The sequence below is a fragment of the Pinus tabuliformis genome, chromosome Q (genome assembly GCF_031772625.1).
Source record: "Pinus tabuliformis cultivar Carrire ecotype Pingquan chromosome Q, CPIR1, whole genome shotgun sequence".
Lineage (NCBI taxonomy): Eukaryota > Viridiplantae > Streptophyta > Pinopsida > Pinales > Pinaceae > Pinus > Pinus tabuliformis.
In genome coordinates, this window is record NC_142296.1 from 884,270,709 (window position 1) to 884,289,075 (window position 18,367).

An 18,367-nucleotide genomic window follows, 5' to 3' on the forward strand; every position below is an offset into this window, starting at 1 on the left:
AGGCAAAAAACCCTAAATTAAACATAACTTTTACCATCAGATCATCTACCTAATGAACGACCCATATTGACTAGAAATTACTAGACTTTTACAAGGAAATTTTACATCTATTTTTGGCTTCGGGGGTGGTGCCCCCGGACCCCCGCGAGGGGGACAAGTTCCCCCCCCCCCCCCCCCCGTGTGGAGGGGTGTACAGTCTTCCTGGGGTATACATCTAGCTAAAACCTTTGAATACAGAAGATAATCAGGCTCCACACCCAACAGAAAATGCAGTTGCACCACCACCGGTTGGAAGTCCCAGAATAAAGAAGTCCTAAAAGGACAGGCTCAGAAAAATGCTTAAAAAGTATAGAAAATAGAAGAGAATAATTGGGCAGCTTAGATAGTGGTTAAAATAAGCAATTAGAGCCAAAAATTTGAAAGTGGAAATGGAGACCACAAGAACACGGATAGAACATTGTTCTGGAAAATATGTTGAAACCCAAACTGAGATTCTTTTGGTATGTTCAAAGGAAACTCAAACAGAGCCATGTCTTGTAGATGACACTGAAATGCAAATTGAAGACCCCTATGTCTTCTCACAGAAGAGCCAAATCAACTACCCTACTGTGAATTTTATCGTTCAGACTGATGCTGAAGAAAGAATTCCAAATGATTTTTGCATAATTCGAGAAGCAGCTGATGTTGTTGTCCAAACTGAGCCTATGGAGACACAAGATAATGAAGCCCAAATAGAGGAGACACCTGCTTACATTCCCTTAGTAAGGGAGGCATTTATTAGGAGGTTACAGAATGAACTACTGAAGGTTCAGTAGGAATTAACTCAGCACAAAGAACAAGTAGTGCCCCTATGTATACATCAACAATTAAGGAAAAAGTTTGAGGCACTCACAGCTATTAAGGATGAGACCTTCGCTCAGTACAACGCTGAATAGAAAAAGGTTGAAAAAGCATAGCAAAAATTACAAAAGGCTAAAGAGCAATTGGAAACTGTCTACTCTCTTTATTCAGACACCCTATCATGCAGATCTCCTACTACAAACTATACATTATTCCTCCTAGAAAGGTACGTCCTGCTGAAAATCAAAGTTGTTAAGGTTGGAAAGTCTGTGGAAATCAAAACTACCTCGGACTTTGTCAAGTGATTTAGAGAGGAAAATGAGCACGTACAGTGCCTCCTCTGTGAACTTTACATGCACAATTTATTTTTGGAAGATGACAGAGACAACAACCCTAGCCCCTTTATAGGGGATGTCCAATTCCAGGAATTTCTTTCTTTTGCTACTAACCAACTCCAGTGAGCCAAGGCTCACAATACTTTTAGAAAGCATGAATATGGAATTAACCTTTGGGTTAGGGGGGAACCTACAAAACCCATACATCTCTTTGTCAGGCACAAGAAATTTATGAAGTGAGCTAGTGTTGTAGCCGAATTAGGGCCATTCCACACAGATATTATACAAGCTAGAAAGGATTACTTTCAAGATATCAAGGATGAAGCCTTGTCTACAGCCAGACAAAGGTGGGAGGTCTCCAGAAATACTATTAGAAATTGAGAACCATTTGGATACCGGAATTTTCAAGTTGCCTCCTCTCATGTTGGGCATGGAATCCCCCCACAGAATGGTTTGGGGCTCAAAGCCCAAGTTTTGAGTAATATTGTTGTAAAGACTCCACAAATTACGGGCACAGAGCGCAAATTATATGTTAGAATCATAGGGTTGTCTGCCCTAAGTTTTGAATGTAGTGTCGGCCTACCCAAGGTCTGCAGACCATGGGATTGTATAAATAGAGCAAGGGTCTAAGTTGTAAAGGAAGGAATGAAAGGAATGGAATATGATTAATAGAATAAGATAGCGAGCATAGAGCAAGAGTCTAAGTATCTTGGGTTGTAGTAGTAGGAAGAGGTTCTGTAGCTGAGTGCGCAGGGCGGAGTCAAGTCTGTAACCAAGGAGAAAGAATAATAAAGATAAGTTTTATCTGAATTCTATGTATCTGTTCTTATGTTATTACCTATTTGATATCATTTGCAATTATATTGTTTATTTACTGCACGCATTTGTACGAATGGTGACTGAAAGCATATAGATAAGCTAAGTCAATCAACTAATATCAGGTTACTAGTAAGGATTTGGGTAATAACATTGTTCGGCCCCCGAGTAGGACTGCATGAAGGCAACATCCTAGGTTGCGAGGTACGAGTAAGCACGCGTAGTGACGTGCATGTAGGGTCGAACCGTGGACCACTTGGAACCCATCAGACATCCCCAAGGTGCGGAAACCTGGTTCTAGCACCCTCCCATACTACTTCGAGTGAGACCTCAGTCCACACTCTGTGAACTGTTGCCGAAATGGCCAGTAGTACCGGGATTTGTTTGGCTAAATCATCTTCGAACCTGGGTCAGGCCCCAACAAGCCAACATCTCGTTTCCATAAATACAGCAACATGGTCTTAACCATGGGGCCTGAATGGATAGGATGTCGGTATAGAACCCCAATCATATGGTCTCCTCCAGATAAGTATTGTAGTGACTACAAATTGAAGGATCAAGAAGTAAATCAGGCTTTTCCTATACTTAAGAAGAAAAATGGCTTCAGAGTTTATAAGGAGGAGGTATACCCTGCCTATTCCCTAACCCAACTGCACCTAAACCATTTAATTGCATGAGGACATGCAACAAAGTAAGCTGGGGAGTATGTTGGGTCAAGAAAAAGGTATGTTTTCTCCTTAGTGATAGCTTTATTTAGCAATCATCCTAACATGATTATCTTTGTTTATGGATAAAAGTAGAGGAAATAATAATTAAAGCTGGGCAAAATTAATCAGTAACAAATTAGACGAATCTAAGCAGGAAAAAATGATTTTTACTATCTTTATGTGCATAAGATGCAAATTGGACGATAGATGTTCAATTGACAGAATAGCAGCATCTCATAAAGGAAAAAGACAGCGTCTGAGGCAAAGCAGGATAGTGAAAGACCGGGCAAACCGATGCTATTTTATGACAAAACCAGATCGAGTATTGCGAAATCCTCAAGATCTCCTGATCCTGAGAATTCACTTTCATCTATTTATTTTTCTAATTGTTATATATAAGGCCGAAAGGCAAACTACACGACTAATTTAGAAATACACAGTTCATAATTATTCTTTTGGACATATAATATTGTTACTTTGGTGATGTTGTAACTCTGTTATCCGTATTAATGAAGAATATTGCATTTAAATCATAATTATATTCTGAGTATCTCATAGCCTTCTAGCGACTCTGGGCCCAATCAAGAGAAGATCTACTGCTTCATATGTGCTATAATCTTTTCTATTTTATTCTTTATTGTTTGTTAATGTTAAGTTAATATCATTTTGATTATCGTGAGGATTGTCGATTTGATTTGCTTTTGATGTTCATTCGAGATTCAGATTTAGCCGTGTGTTATATATGAGTAATGATTTTGGTTGGATTGGTTATGTTAGTTCTAGCATTAGATCATTGATTCATTCCAAGTAATGTTATCATAGATTTTTGAGATAAAATTGATCGCTTTCCACAATATAGTTATTTGTTGTTCAAATATCATTTGTTGTTCTATTATCATTTGTTGTTCAATTATCAGTTGTTGTTCAATTGGAATTTGTTGTTCAATTATCATTTGTTGTTCAATTGTTGTAGTCCCTTTAATACTTGAGTGAGTTAGTTTCAATTCCATTTAAGGTTTCCAAGTGTGATTCATTATAGTTGTATTCAGATTCATTCTCTTTCATGATAGGTTAAGTATAATTGCAAAGTATGTTTCTTTTAGAGTTACTTCTTTCATAATTGTTTGGGCTGAGTTTGAAAAGATAGTCATTAACAATTGCAACGATATGTTATTAGTTAACCTCTTAATTCACTGCATATATAGTTTGGACACTCTTGAAATAAAAAATACTTGCTTCGGATTGACAATTAATGTAGGAATTAAGATTTCCTATAAAAAAGACATCTTAGTGCACCAACAACGCACTCCTTCCACAAGATCCAATGGCATTACGACCCTAAGTGACTTATTTTCTAAGGTCATTTTCCTCTTCTTCAAATTAATGACCCCAATCATATCAATAGCCTAGTCGATTCCCGAGAGTGTGGGATAGGGATTGCTATCATCAACAATCTCTATAACTTTGAGGTCTGCTAATTCACTCACACCTTCAATATCAACTGTTAGTCCATACCACTGTCTCATGGGGATGATTTTCTGTGGACTCTCCATTCGAAGCTGAATTAGAGACCACTGCAGCGTAGGTCTCCCCATACTTTCCCATGTTTGTTTTGGCAGAACATTCGCATCGGACCCTAGATCCAACATTACTTGGTCCATTTCATAATCGCGTATATGTGTTGTTAGCCACATCTCGCGTCCTATTCATGTCTTATGCTTAACAATCTTTCTAACTGTGCGTTGCTCCATAGGAGTATTTTCCTTGTTGGCACACTTGTCTATTAAGTCTTGCAATCCTTCCACAGCCTTTCTCTCCTGCAATAACTTCATCTAGGTCTCCCAAAAAGTAGTGAGTACAGAAGGATCAACCTCTTGTATCGCATTGGTCTCTGGTGTCTTTTCCTGGCTTCCTGAGGTGAAGGCCTCAGCAAAACTCTTCTTTGTTTCCATGAATGTTTCCTTAGCGTGATTAAGGTCAAAGGTGGCTTCCTTCTCAAGATATTTGTAGACCCATCCATTTTCCTTAGGCCTCTTACCTTTATCTGTGTCAGTCGTCATACCACTTCTTAGTACAATATTAATGCTCTGATCCTCCTCGCAGGGCTTAGCCCTCATCATTTGTAAATTCTGTGTAGGCTGTTGGGGCTGAGTTTTCTTCTCTTACATTTTGGCTATTACCACTGGACAGTCTTCTATGGCATAGTCAAATTGTCTACAGTATTGACATGAAGGGTGTGTAGGATTCATGAAATCTCACACGAAGTGCCCCGACCATTTGTAGTTTTAGCAGATAATCTAACCATGACCTCTACCAGGTCCTCCTCTTCCTCATCCTAGGCCTTGAAAGCCTCCGTGTGCTCCTCATATGCCTTGATCTAGAGGCCAAGTTTCTGCTTCCATACGGTAAGTAGGGTTTCTTTCCATCATCAACTCATAACTTTTACAATGGCACTCATCATGGCCCACAAATTTACATAAATTGCAAAACAGTTGTTGGCGTGTCTAAACGAACTTTTGAAGTAAGCGGGAGTTATCCATCACATGTTTCCCAGTAACTTGAAAAATGGTGCACCATGATACAGCTCCCATGCTCAGCCTGGTTGGGGCCTCTAGCTTTAGGGAGTCTGCCCTCTCCCCAATTCCCCCTCTAAGATAATTTGCATATACTAGATAATGATATTTATCGTTCCCATGGCCCTTGTACTTCAAGCACCAAACCTTTGTGCGCACTTCTGACTTAGTCTCCTCTTTCTTTAGACTTTGTAATTCTAGGTGCAGGCTCTCTAACTGCAATTGGATTTTTTCTACCCCCATGTTTGTATCTTGAATAGGTGATGCATGTAGCCTCATTGTGATCTCTAAGGCTTCTGCTTGTCTTTTTATCTTCTTATATGACAGAGGTATTCTTAAGTGTGGAAGAAGTGACTCTATAAACCAGTCGCTATGCTAGTTAACTAAGATTTTCATGTTAGCCTGCCTGATCTGGCACTTCAACCTTTGATCAAAGTCCCAAGGTGTCTCATCAACTCTCATTTGAATCTCCTTAAATTCAATTACCAATTGCGCCTCAAATTTAAGCTTACTAAATTCTTTGTTCAAAGTTATCTGAGTCTCTTCTTATGATGCCTAAGGATTATCAGCACAATACTTAATGTACTAGGTTAGCACATCATCCTGCAAGGCGGTAACCAATTGTGCCTTCTTTATATTATCATCGGTGATTTTTTATGCTATCCATACAGCGTTCGCAACAAACCAAAATTGCTCTGGATCTTCACTTCGTATTCCCTTGAATATCGGCATCTTCATTGTGTTTATCATGATGAATGGTGGAGGTGGAGGCAGAGGTGAAGGTGAAGGTGTATGTGGTGGAGGTCGAGGTCGAGGTCGAATGGATGGATGAGATATTCTCAGAATTCCCTGAGTTATTAACTGAAAAGTGTTTCGCAGTGTAGTCAGCACTGCCCCTTCATCATCATTTGAAGGAGGTTCAATCAATGGACTATACTCTGGACCTGATCCATCACGACTTCTAAAGTATCTATCACTTCGCATAGCTCCAAACATTAAGATAATGGCATTACCCACTTTTCACATAATATCATTTTAATCCAAGTAGTCAATGATCTTAAGTACTTACCTTGCGGTCCCTTGAAGAATCTTCACTCCGCTTCACTATAGCTAACTGAGGTGTCAACTGCAAATTCAGTAACGAATCCTCCCAAAATTTGATCAAGCCAGGGATCGACAACCTACGAGATGTTGTTATCAGCTGCCTCTAGTCCTCGCCCCAGTTCTTACATCCATACTATAGGATTATCGAGCTTCCACCTCCCTTGACCATCAGGCAATTTTTCTAACCACCCATATAGTTCGCATGGAAAAGTGAAAAAGATAATTTCATGTACCTCTATATATAGATATCTATTCAACCAATCGTCCTATGACAAGCGAGGATTCCTGTTTTCTTGAGCCATAAACTCATGAATCTTCCGATCTAACCACTTTTCAATCTCTTTCTTAGTCGGATTCCAATGATGCCACATCACACATCTCTTAAGCAGATCCCGGTCCTGGAAATGGAACTATTTGTTGGCTTAAGGGGTCCTGAGCCAAGTTCAGAGTTAGTTGTGCCAACCAACAAAACCTTACACTATTGCCCCTTTTGGCAACAACCTGTGTAGCACAAGTTGCAGTCTCACCTGAAGTAGTATTCGGGGATGCAAGAACCAATTTTTTTCATCCAAAGACTAGTGTGATGTCTTCCAGTTCCTTAGATCTGCTTTTGTGCAGATCTAACCCTCCGACAAAGCTAAAACCCTGAACTCAACCCTAATTACTTTCAATCCTTCACGGAACCAATCAATTTCCTTATCCATACCATAAGAGCTTAGAACTTCTACTTTCGCACGCATAGACAATTCTTCTAGGGTTTCTGGGATCTATATTTGTTATCACGAAACTAACACAGTTTACCCGAAACTAATGCATTTTAGATCTAGTACTTCATGTACATTATTTAATCATCTTATTAAGAATAAAAAAAATCAATTAACCTAATTCGCACAGGTAAGACACATTAATTCAAGAAAACAGTATTCATAGTGAGATAAACAGATAAATTGTAGATGCAATTATTTCCAACCCAAAATCAGTCTTTATTAATTAGAATCAATTCAGTACAAACTTCAACTACCCTACGTACTCAGCTACAGGGGTCCACGCACTTAGATATGGACTCTTCTAGGCCTTCACGCACTCAGCTGCAGAGCCTTTCCTTTGCTACTAACAGGAATAGACCTTCCTGCCTATCAAACCCTTATAACCTCATTCATTCATCTCTCTATTCTTCTCTATCAAAAGTTATCTTTAAGACTCGCTATTACTCAACTATTTATAACTCTTATAATACAATACCATGGCCCCCGACTCATGGGTGAGTCTTAAAACTGACCAAAAAAAGGGGCTAAGACCCCTTTTACTCTTATCTATCTGTGTTCTCTACATCCATATTTCGTGGAGGCTTTACATCCTTTACAAAATTCATTACAAAAAATGACTAACTTAATTCAACTCTACCCCTGGGAACCCCATCCCAACACCAATAGAGGATTTATTACATTATGAAAATTTGTTTTCCTTGTCTACTAGTGTACCCTGGTTTGTAGTTATCCAAAATTATTTGATTGTAGGTAAATTCCCACAACACTTGTCACCTAAAGAGTGACAGAAAGTTGTCAAAATCAATGTTATGTACTCTTGGATTCAATGGTACTTGTTCTAGCTCTGATCATATGATCTGGCGATGTGTTTAGGAAGATGAAATATATGGCATCCTGAAAGAATGTCATGATAAGCCTTTTGGGGGGGCACTTTGTAGATAAAAGGACTATGAATAGAGTTATGCGACAAGGATATTATTAGCCAACAATTTTCATGGGTGCCAAAAAGTATGTTAGAATTTTTGGTAAATGTTAAAGAATTGGAAGACCAACACAAACTGATGAAATGCCTCTCCAACCATAAGTTATGATCAAGTGTTTTGAAAAATAGGCTCTTGATTTTGTAGGGCCAATTAATCCATTGTCAAAATAGAACGCATACATTCTGGTGCGCACTAACTATGTAACTAAATGGGTCGAAGCTAAGACCCTACCAAAGGTGACAGAACATGTAGTGGTTGATTTTATGTATGAAGGAATATTTTTTTTTGTTTTGGCATACCATGGGAGATTATTACCGATCAAAGGACTCAATTTAATTCTAAATTGATCCAATCCAGATGTCCACTCCATATTACCCTCAGGAAAATGGATAAGTGGAAGTTACCGACAAGATCCTGTAAGTTATTTTAGATAAGATAGTAAAACATCATCACAAAAATTGGGCCAAAAAACTTCTAAAATCCTTGCGCCTATAGAGTTACTTGTAAGAATTCCACTGGTTTTATGCCCTATGAGTTTCTATATGGGAAGTAGGTTGTCCTCCCTATTTAATTTGAATTCAAGACATTAAGGAAAACTTTACAAGTAGAGATGGACCTCTGTGAGGCTCAACAATATTGGTTGGACTAGCTCAATGAACATGATGAAATCCATCTGGTTGGCATTCAACAAAAAATATCATCTAGTAGCAACAAGAAAAATGGAATGATAAATTCATGAAGAAGAAGAATCTCAAAGAAGTAAATTGGGCCTTATTATATGATTCCACATAAAAATATTTTAATGGAAATTTTCACACTCAATGGTTGGGACCATACGAAGTAAAAATTGTATTAAAAAATGGGTCTATAAGGCTTCATACTATTGACAATACCCAAACACCATTGATGACCAATGGTCATTGACTCAAGCTATATCAGAGGCCCAAGTCCAAAGAAGATTTAAACAAGGAATTATTGAAGCAATCTGATTTACAATTCATAGGGAAGATGGTTATTCCATCCACTCCCATGACCTCTTGTTTTTCTAGTCCTATTTTTCTAGAAGAGAGAGAGAGAGAGAGAGAGAGAGAGAGATATGTAGCGGAAAAAAATTGTCTTGGGCTCTTTTGGCACCCTAGTAGTATTAGAAAACAAGTTTTTGGTCAAGCTACTCAACAAAGAAAATCCTTTGGACTGTGAAAACATTTTTGAAGGCACAGTAGAATAAGATTTTGTTGGAAAACCAAGAGACTAGCCAATGGAGTCTGAAGAAGAGAGAGAGAGAGAGAGAGAGAGAGAGAGAGAGAGAGAGAGAGAGAGAGAGAGAGGATTTGGGGTTGAAAACCTGGTCTTGGGCACTTCCGACACCTAGTAGTATTGGAAAACCATTTTCTAGCTAAGCTACTCAAGAAAGAAAATCCTTCTGACTATGAAAACCTCCTTGAAGGTGTAGTAGGACAGGATTTTGCTGGAAAACTAGATGACTTTCCAGCAGAGTGAAAATAAATAAATGTGTGTGTGTGTGTGTGAATGGAATTATATTAAGGTATCCATTCTTATATTTTCCATGAAGGCACCTAATGATGTAAAGATTGTTTTTTAGGATGGGTCAAAAAATTTCATCTAGAGTATGAACATAGGTATCGAGAAAATATGGTAATGAAAAAAGTATGATTCCTCCTACTATATAAGTTCTTTCTTTTTCAATCTTTTGATTTTTCTTTCACCAAATATTTTAGATATACTTAGCAAGAAATTCATGTACCTGGATATTTATTACACCACTTCACCTACTAAAAATTGTTGAACTGTGTAGCTATGGTCAATCTTCATAATTAATATTTTATCCCTTCATATATTTTTAATCATAAATATAAAGCATGTTCCTCACGCTAATTGTCAAAAACAAAAATTTTAAGGCATTTTCCTCATGTCCTATTCAAAAGAGAAAATTTTAATTTTAATATTTGAATTTTTTGCTCCAAAACAAGCCAAGTCGACCCTTCGCCTAGTTAAGTCGGCCCCAGTAAAAGAGGCACCCATTTGACTAGCCATAATTGTATATATAAATCACTTTACCTCCTTTCTTCGACACAATCTAGATCGCACATATAACCAAGTATCTTTTATGATGAAGGAAAGGAATAGAAGGTTGAATTTGTCTAGAATAATAAGAATACCAAGCTCTCTCTCTCTCTTGTGGGATTCCTCACTGCATCTGACTTTGCACATGTGAAAGGATGAATTCTTTGAGGCATTACAGATCTATAGGACCGAAATTATTGGTTATAGAAGAAGGATGAAATTCTTCCCTAGTATACCAGGTCAGGCCAAAGTTCTTAGGTAGTTGTTTGACTTGACTAAGAGGCAGTTGGAACAGGTTTGACCAAGTATAGTTTACTATTTAGTTTTATCTTTTGATTGACTAGATGATATAGATATGTCTCTTATTGAACTGAAGAATTTATCTAAGGAAAAGGATGTTAGTTTTTCCCCCGTGTGGGTTTTCTCGAGGTAAATTATTGTGTTCTTGATTTGGCTGTCTCTTTATGACCCTAATATCTATTGTTGAACATATTATGTGTAACTTCTTAATTATTAATGTGAATATGAAAGAATCTAAAGTGAATTTCATTAGAAGTAATTATCAGATAGAAGACCTATGAAAAATCAACATGGTATTAGAGCATGGGTGAAAGAGAAATCTTACAAGAAGCCAATATACTTCAAGATATCCTCTAAGGCTTATTATGTCATCACCCCTAGAAACCTTAGTACTATTTTGGTTAAAAAAGGCATGAAGTCTAGATATTTATAGTTTCATGTAAGAAAAAGAATAAAAGGGCCGAAGCGCAAATTTAATCTCAGCATCAATCTAGGGGATCTCGGACAAAGGTCAAAATAAGAATAACGACCACCAAAATTATATCTAGAAAAGGTGAATTATATTATACACAAAAGAAGGAATAAAAATATTTGAAAGGAGGCATAACAAGCCTCAAATTCAGCCTATTGCAGACGTTGAAAAGACTCAAACGATTCATTGAAACTATGTTCCTCAGAAGTCCAAAATTCCTAGAGGTTGAATATGGTTGCATGAAGGCCTCATAATTTTTCACAATCCGAGAAGCCTCATACATGGCCTCAGAAGACCAAAATTATCATAAGATAAATTTGGATGCAAGAGGCTGGGAGTCTTATATTTTCCTCATAATGATTGAAGACTTAGTTTAAGACCAAAACACCATCAAATTCAGTTTAAGGTCTATTCAAGATTGTGATGATATTCCGAGAAGGTCAAAAATCCCTTTTGATCAAGTTACCTCAGAACTGGAAATTTGAAGGAGTATTAAAAAATCCCTTAATTTATTGATGAACCAAGTTGGGGTCACCTTTAAGGAAGTATCCAAAAATGAAGCTTCAAAATATCTATGTCTGGAGATAAGCCAACAAAGTCATCAGGTTGAAGTATTTGAAGATTTGCTCTAGCGACCAAATAAGCATGACTTTGTTTCCATGCAAGCATACTATAGTAAAGAGTTAGATGAGTATGAGACCTATGAAATTACAAGTCTATGGTTTAATTCTTGGAATAAAAGGTATGTTTGTATCTACAATGATTTCATTTAGATCAAATATCTTCTAAGATGTAGCTAGAGGAAATGATCATTTATATGATTGGTTGAAAATTTTGTATCAAGATTGGTCATGAAAATTTGAATAAGACTATGATCTACCCTTCAGAAACATCATAATACTTGCATCAAAGTTTTTTTTCCTGATAAAGTAAGATATATTTCCTTAGAAAAAGGAATCTTGAAGAATCCTTTATAGGAAATTTATAATAAATTATAAAAGAGTTCACCTTACAAGTTCATTGATGAGATACAATACAAATTTGTAGCATGAAAACATCACAATTCAAATGATCTATATACATGTGTTGGTCATTTGAAGTACAACATAACAAACTTGAAGATGTTGCATTCTATTTTCAGAAGCATGACATTATTGATGTCATTTGTTGTAATAATCCTTACATTGTTAAAGGCCTTGAAATATGCATTACATTGACTGTTGATACTAAGGTATTTGGATGGGATAGATTTTTCTCAATTGTGAAGTTTATTCCTTACATTCTAAGACAAGCAGAATCCAAAATAAAGATCATTTTCATTGAGAAAGTTCGTGGATATTACCTTTACATTTAAATTGATAAGCTTACAATGAAGAAGAGGTCAACTTCCTCCTCAAGATTAGAGAACGAAATCATCTTGATAAAAATGAGTCTTTCATAGAACTAGAAGTGTTCTTATTATGATCAAGCATAGGCTACTTAGATTAAAAGGTTTGTAATCAAAGTTTAGATGAAAACACATATTTTCTAGTAATGAAACAATAACCAAGTATGTTGTGGTTCTATCATATTGGGACTCTATGGTTTCTAGTCATTTGGATATGGAAAGGGGAATTTTCACACTACAAAATTTGATTGGATTTGCAATAGGAATAAGATGTAACTATGGTTTATCCTAGAAGACTAAAAGTCTTGGATGTAAAAATTCTAGGGTTTGTAGATAAAATATAGATCTAGATTAATGCTTTTGTTGAAAGAAGAAACCCTAGCCTATGCAAGCAAGGAATGACATCATAGTTGTTGATGAAGGAAAGGATGTTAAAGTTACAATGTGGATGCAAGAAGGCTAATATCAAGAGGGAGATGACATTTCCTATAATCCTCAAAACATAAGTAGCTCCCTGTCAACATGTTCAACATGATCCTTCCAAGACTTGCTGTAGATTAGTATATCATCAAAAAATACTAACACAAATTTTCTAAGGAAGGGTTTTAAAATGGAATTCATCAAACCTTGAAATGTAGAACGTGCATTGGTAAGGCCAAAAGGCATGACCATAAATTCATAATGACCCTCATGAGTTCTAAATGTTGTTTTCGGAATGTCTTTAGTCTTCATTCTGATTTGATGATATCCTGAATGAAGATCCAACTTGGTGAAGTAAATTGATCCATGAAATTCATCCACTAATTCATCAATGACAGGAATGGGAAACTTATCTTTAATAGTGAGCTTGTTGAGCTCCCTATAATCCGGATGCATGCGCCATGATCCATCCTTCTTGTGCACCAATACTACTGGAGCAGAGAAAGAACTTTGACTAGCTTGAATTATACCAGCCTCTAGCATTTCTACAACCATACGATCAATTTCACTCTTTTGGGCATAGGGATATTTGTATGACCTAATGTTTGGAGGAACACTTCCTGGAATCAGATGAATAGCATGATCATGATCACGAATAGGTTGGAGACCTTTGGGAGTCTCAAATACCTTGGAATGATTGTCCAAGGCTTTTTGGAGATCTGGAGAAATAGATGATTTCGATGTGGAAACATCTAGTGAACATAATTGTGCAATTAGACCTCTTTGTTCCTTTTTTAGAAGCTTTGTCATACCGTTAGAGATGATTATATTTCCTGGTTTCCCTGCAATACCCCTTAATTCCACTTCCTTTCCTTCCACAGAAAATTTCATGAAAAGTTCTTGAAAATTAAAAGCTATTACACCCAAGGATTGTAGCCATTGGACTCCTAGTACAACATCAGCACCTCCCATTAGAATGGAAAGCATTGGACTAGTCAATACATATTCTCCCATGGATAGCTTGATATTATGGCACTTTCCAGAGAAATTTATTGCTCCTCCATTTGCAACCATCACTTGACACTCTGGTGTTGGATATAGGAAGCAATTCAATTCTTTTGCTATCTTACAATGAATAAAATTGTGGGTACTTCCTGAATCAATCAACACTATTACCTTTTCCTTCTTGATTTGTCTTTCTATCTTAATGGTTTGAGGAGTAGTAATTCCAGCAAATGCATTACAAGATATGGTCGAATTAATTTCTTCTTTATCTAGGCTTTGTTCCTGTAGTATATCCTCTTCTTTTGACCTTTCTTGCTCCTTTTCTTCTTCCTCTTCACAATCTATGTAGAATAATTTCTTCTCGGCACACTTATGACCTTTAGTGTATTTGCTATCACAACTGTAACAAAGCCCTTTTGCTCTTTTTTCTTCCAATTTTTGTGGTGTCAACCTTATAGGTTGTGGAATACTATGGGCAACAACACTTCCATCTTTATAGTTGTGAGTGTTATGCTTCCTGGTTGCCATAATTTTGCTTTCCATTTTTCTTTCTAACCTGAATGACTTCTCTAATGAATTAGGTTCCCAAAGGAGAACATCATGTTGGGTATTATCCTTTAAAGTCCCTATGAACACATCAATCCTATGCTCCTCTGGAATATTTTTTACCCTTATGTTCAATTTTTGGAACTCCTAAATGTGCTCCATTATTGAACCCTTTTGTTTGAGACTTATCAATTGGCTAAAAAAAAATTTTATTTTTGTATACTCATAATGTGCTATCAATTCTTCCGTAAAAATTGCCCAAGTGATAATTTGTTTACGAGAGCAAAGCATTGATACCATACAAACTGATTTGGTTCCAAACATAAAGTTGCAATACGTACCTTTTGTGTGTTTTGCACATTATTGAGATCGAAAAATTGCTCCATCTATAATATACATGTTGCGGGATCCTTGCCATCAAACTTCCTCATATAAATATTTGGAATATGGTGGGTCTTCAACCCAACATTAGAGTTTATGAAATCATGATTAAAATTTCTTTTGTTCGCATCATGAGTTTCCTTTACTACCCTTTCACCATTAGTAAGTATTTCTTGTAGAAAATTTGTCAAATCTGTCTTCAAATCTGCCATGACTGTCTTCCAATTTGTGTTCAAATCTATCTTCAAATTGTCCATCTTAGCTTCCATGCCATTCATCTTATCTTCCACGCCATTTATCTTAGCTTTTGTTAGCTTTTGTGAGAGTGACATTGTTGCACTTGGTCTTGTAATTTTGATATATCATGTAGCATTTCTTCCTCTTCTTCATGAGTCATGCTAGAGTTTTCAGGTTGCTTACTAGGTGTTTGAATTTTCTTTCCTCGGGGCATCAGTTACCAATAATAATGCTCTACTATGCCCTTTGAATTCCTTCAAAATAATTTTTCAAACCAAGCTTATGCAAGAATTTAAATAAATCTACACACATTTTTTCACTTTGTAGGAGATCGATATTGCCTCTGATGTATCTCTGTAATTTCGGATCATCCAGTGTTGTAATTGCGAACTGAAATATCCCTTTGTTTCCTCTTTCCAATGCCACCAGTCTAATCCAAATTGGATTCTCCAAGGAAGAGTTATGTCAAATCTCCCACAGTGACCTAATTATAGACTAGTTCAGTATAGCAAACTTGTACAACGTGCCACGTGTCCCCGTTTCGACCTTTGGCTCTGACAAATATACACAAGAAACTATAGTCCATTTTCTTTCTATAGCTTCTTACAAAATTCCAATCCAATGCTCATAGAGAAAGTTATGATGATTTTACCCAGGTCACCTGTTTGGAATGTAATTCAGGAGTCTGCCAAAAGACCAACTTCCTCAGATCATATCTCCGTAAATATAGCGCGAAAAGCTATGAAATTCAGACTTGAGGTTTAGTGCGATTTCATCTCAAATGGGTTTTGTTTTTGGCTTCTGAAACATCGCAGAAAAACATTTATGGTGAAAATTCCATGATGACCTATTTGGAGCAGCGAAACCCTAGAATCCAAAAGCTCTGATACCAAATGTTATGAATCCAGCTCACAAAAAGATAGAAAAGATAGATCAACGCCTTAGAATTCAGCCTCTTCGAGGGGGAAACCTCCTTTACATTACACAAATGAATGATTCCTTGATGACTCAAATGACAAAACCTCCTTTCTATATATAGGAGTATAAGGAGTTACAATATAACCCAGCCGACCTAACAATAATAATATAAAGGCACAAAAATAACAATAGAGGGATTCTATGAGGCACAGTAATAATAATATGGGGACAATAGGGGCACAAAAATATTAATAAGGCATACAAAACAATAGTAATGGGGTAATCACTAGTATTATAGGGACCTAACAGAGCATCTTTGGTGATAGATCTAGTGAAGGAAGAAAATCAATTTATGATTAATCCAAGGCATGTAGCTTAACATGTGTTGGAGTACAAGCATGGTATATGTTGGACACCTAATCCTAAATGGGTTAGTGTGGAAGTCGAATGGACAAAAGCAGTCCAAGAGACCTTGGGATCTAAAACCCACGAGTCACATAATGTACTATAAATGTAAATCATTTGTCAATAAAAAATGTATTGCATGATTTATCTTTCATATTGTCTTTCCTGTCCATGTGTGTTTAACATGGTATCAGAGCAGGCGTATTCCTACCCTGAAAATTAATTTGAGCCATTTGTTTTATGGCCTCTCTATGCAGTTTATTTCTGCCATAAATTTCATGAATATTTTATCATGAATATTTTCTCAGCTAAAATTTAGCTGCAATCTGTTATTTCCCAGTGCTATTTTTATTCACCTGCCTTCTAAAAACGCTCCTTGCTCAGACCTGCCATCTCTACCCCAGCAATAACGTATCTCTGACTGCAATGCGTTCCTGACCATGGCCTCTGCGCATTCCTGAATTTGTAACGCTGGTCCTTGATTTAAACATTGAAGTGTTATCTGCCATCGTCTGCGCCATTGTCTGCCATATTATCTGCATATTTCCAGCGAGACCTTCACGGTGGGAGGTTACTAGTGGACCATTTATTTCTATCATGATGGCAAGCATGCAGAGGAAAATTCGCTGTATGTTTCCGTTTTTATCGCATTGACCAGCGAGGGAACTAACGTTCGCGCTTTGTTCGAATTGACGTTGGTGGATCAGAGTAGGAAGGGCAAGAACAAGGTCCATAGACATTTTGACAAGACGCTCGAGAGCGGGCCTTACACTTTGAAGTATCGAGGAAGCATGTGGGGCTACAAACGGTTCTTTAGACGGGCTGTACTGGAGACATCTGATTACCTCAAGGATGATTGCCTGAAATTAAATTGCACAGTGGGTGTTGTGGTCTAGTTGAAGAAGCAAATTGGTGCTGTTTCAGATCCGAACCAGCTAACCGAATCGATTGTTCGTCAAGTTCCGTCCGTCCCTTTCTCGACCAAAACGTTTGTACCACGGGATATCGCAAGAAGGGTCTTTTTATTTATGCCCGTAAGGTATATAAGCTCGTAGGCCTTGAACCCTTTCGCATTAGTAGCGAAAATCAATGTGTTTTTCAAATTAAAAAAAAAAAAAACAGAGCGTCTCCCTTGAATATTTACAAGCTAATTTTATTATATTGAGGTTAACGCGTAATAAGCCGTATGTTACATCGTCTCTGGCTTGAAAGTTTCGGCGTCCTCCCATAACTTTGGGTTCCTCCCAAATGCCCAAGCATTAACGAGAACACGAGTGTTTTTAGGGAATTCGTACCCCAATACATTGCAGGAATCAGCGGATAAGCGACGGTTCAAAAGAGGCCCCGCTGGGTGGAGTCGAAGCGTTTCTTTTACCATAGCTTGTAAATAAACGAGCTGAGGCAGATCAGATTCGCATACCATGCGATCCAATCCAACGACGCGTTCCAGCTCGTCCTGAACTTTCTTCATCACTGGAGGGTTTATCAGCGCCTCCGTCATTGCCCACTCTATTATTGTAGGCGCTGTGTCTGATCCACCGAGCAACATATCAAAGAGGATTCCTTTTATGCTATCTCTTGAAATTTGGAACTTGCGATCATTATCTGAAGAAGCTGTAAGTAAGACATCAACCAGATCATGCGTGGTATTAGTCCCATTCTGCGCAACGTGTTCATCTATCACTTTTTCTAACAACTGGTCTTGTGTGGTATGTAACTTCATCATCTGACGGTGTTACTAAGGACGAAAGGAATACAACTTTTGGTTGGGTCAATTTGTTACTGTGCTTCAAGAGATGCACTCATCGAAAATTCTTTGACAGATAATATTTCTCCTCTGGCACTCTTGCAACTCAACACATCCTTGTTGTTTATTGGCGCCAAGGTCGAACCTCATGTATCACTCTTGAGTATTTTAGTTCAGAAATTGGCAGAATCCACCCTATATATTCGCCCTCCTCGCCAATCATGTCAATGCAGTTCATTGTGGTATATGCTCTGTGTATATCGTTCTGACGTTCTCTGTTCATAGCTTATTTGTTATCCATGGCGGTCTGCAATGCCTGGCTTCTTTTCTTTTTCTTGA

The 18,367-nt window shown here is 37.3% G+C and overlaps 1 pseudogene; it reads right to left on the reverse strand.

Annotated features, from left to right (window-relative positions):
* Window positions 1-17,470: 17,470 nt before the first annotated feature.
* Window positions 17,471-18,007, reverse strand: LOC149222314 (cytochrome P450 71AU50 pseudogene; annotated as a pseudogene).
* Between the last annotated feature and the right edge of the window lie 360 nt (window positions 18,008-18,367).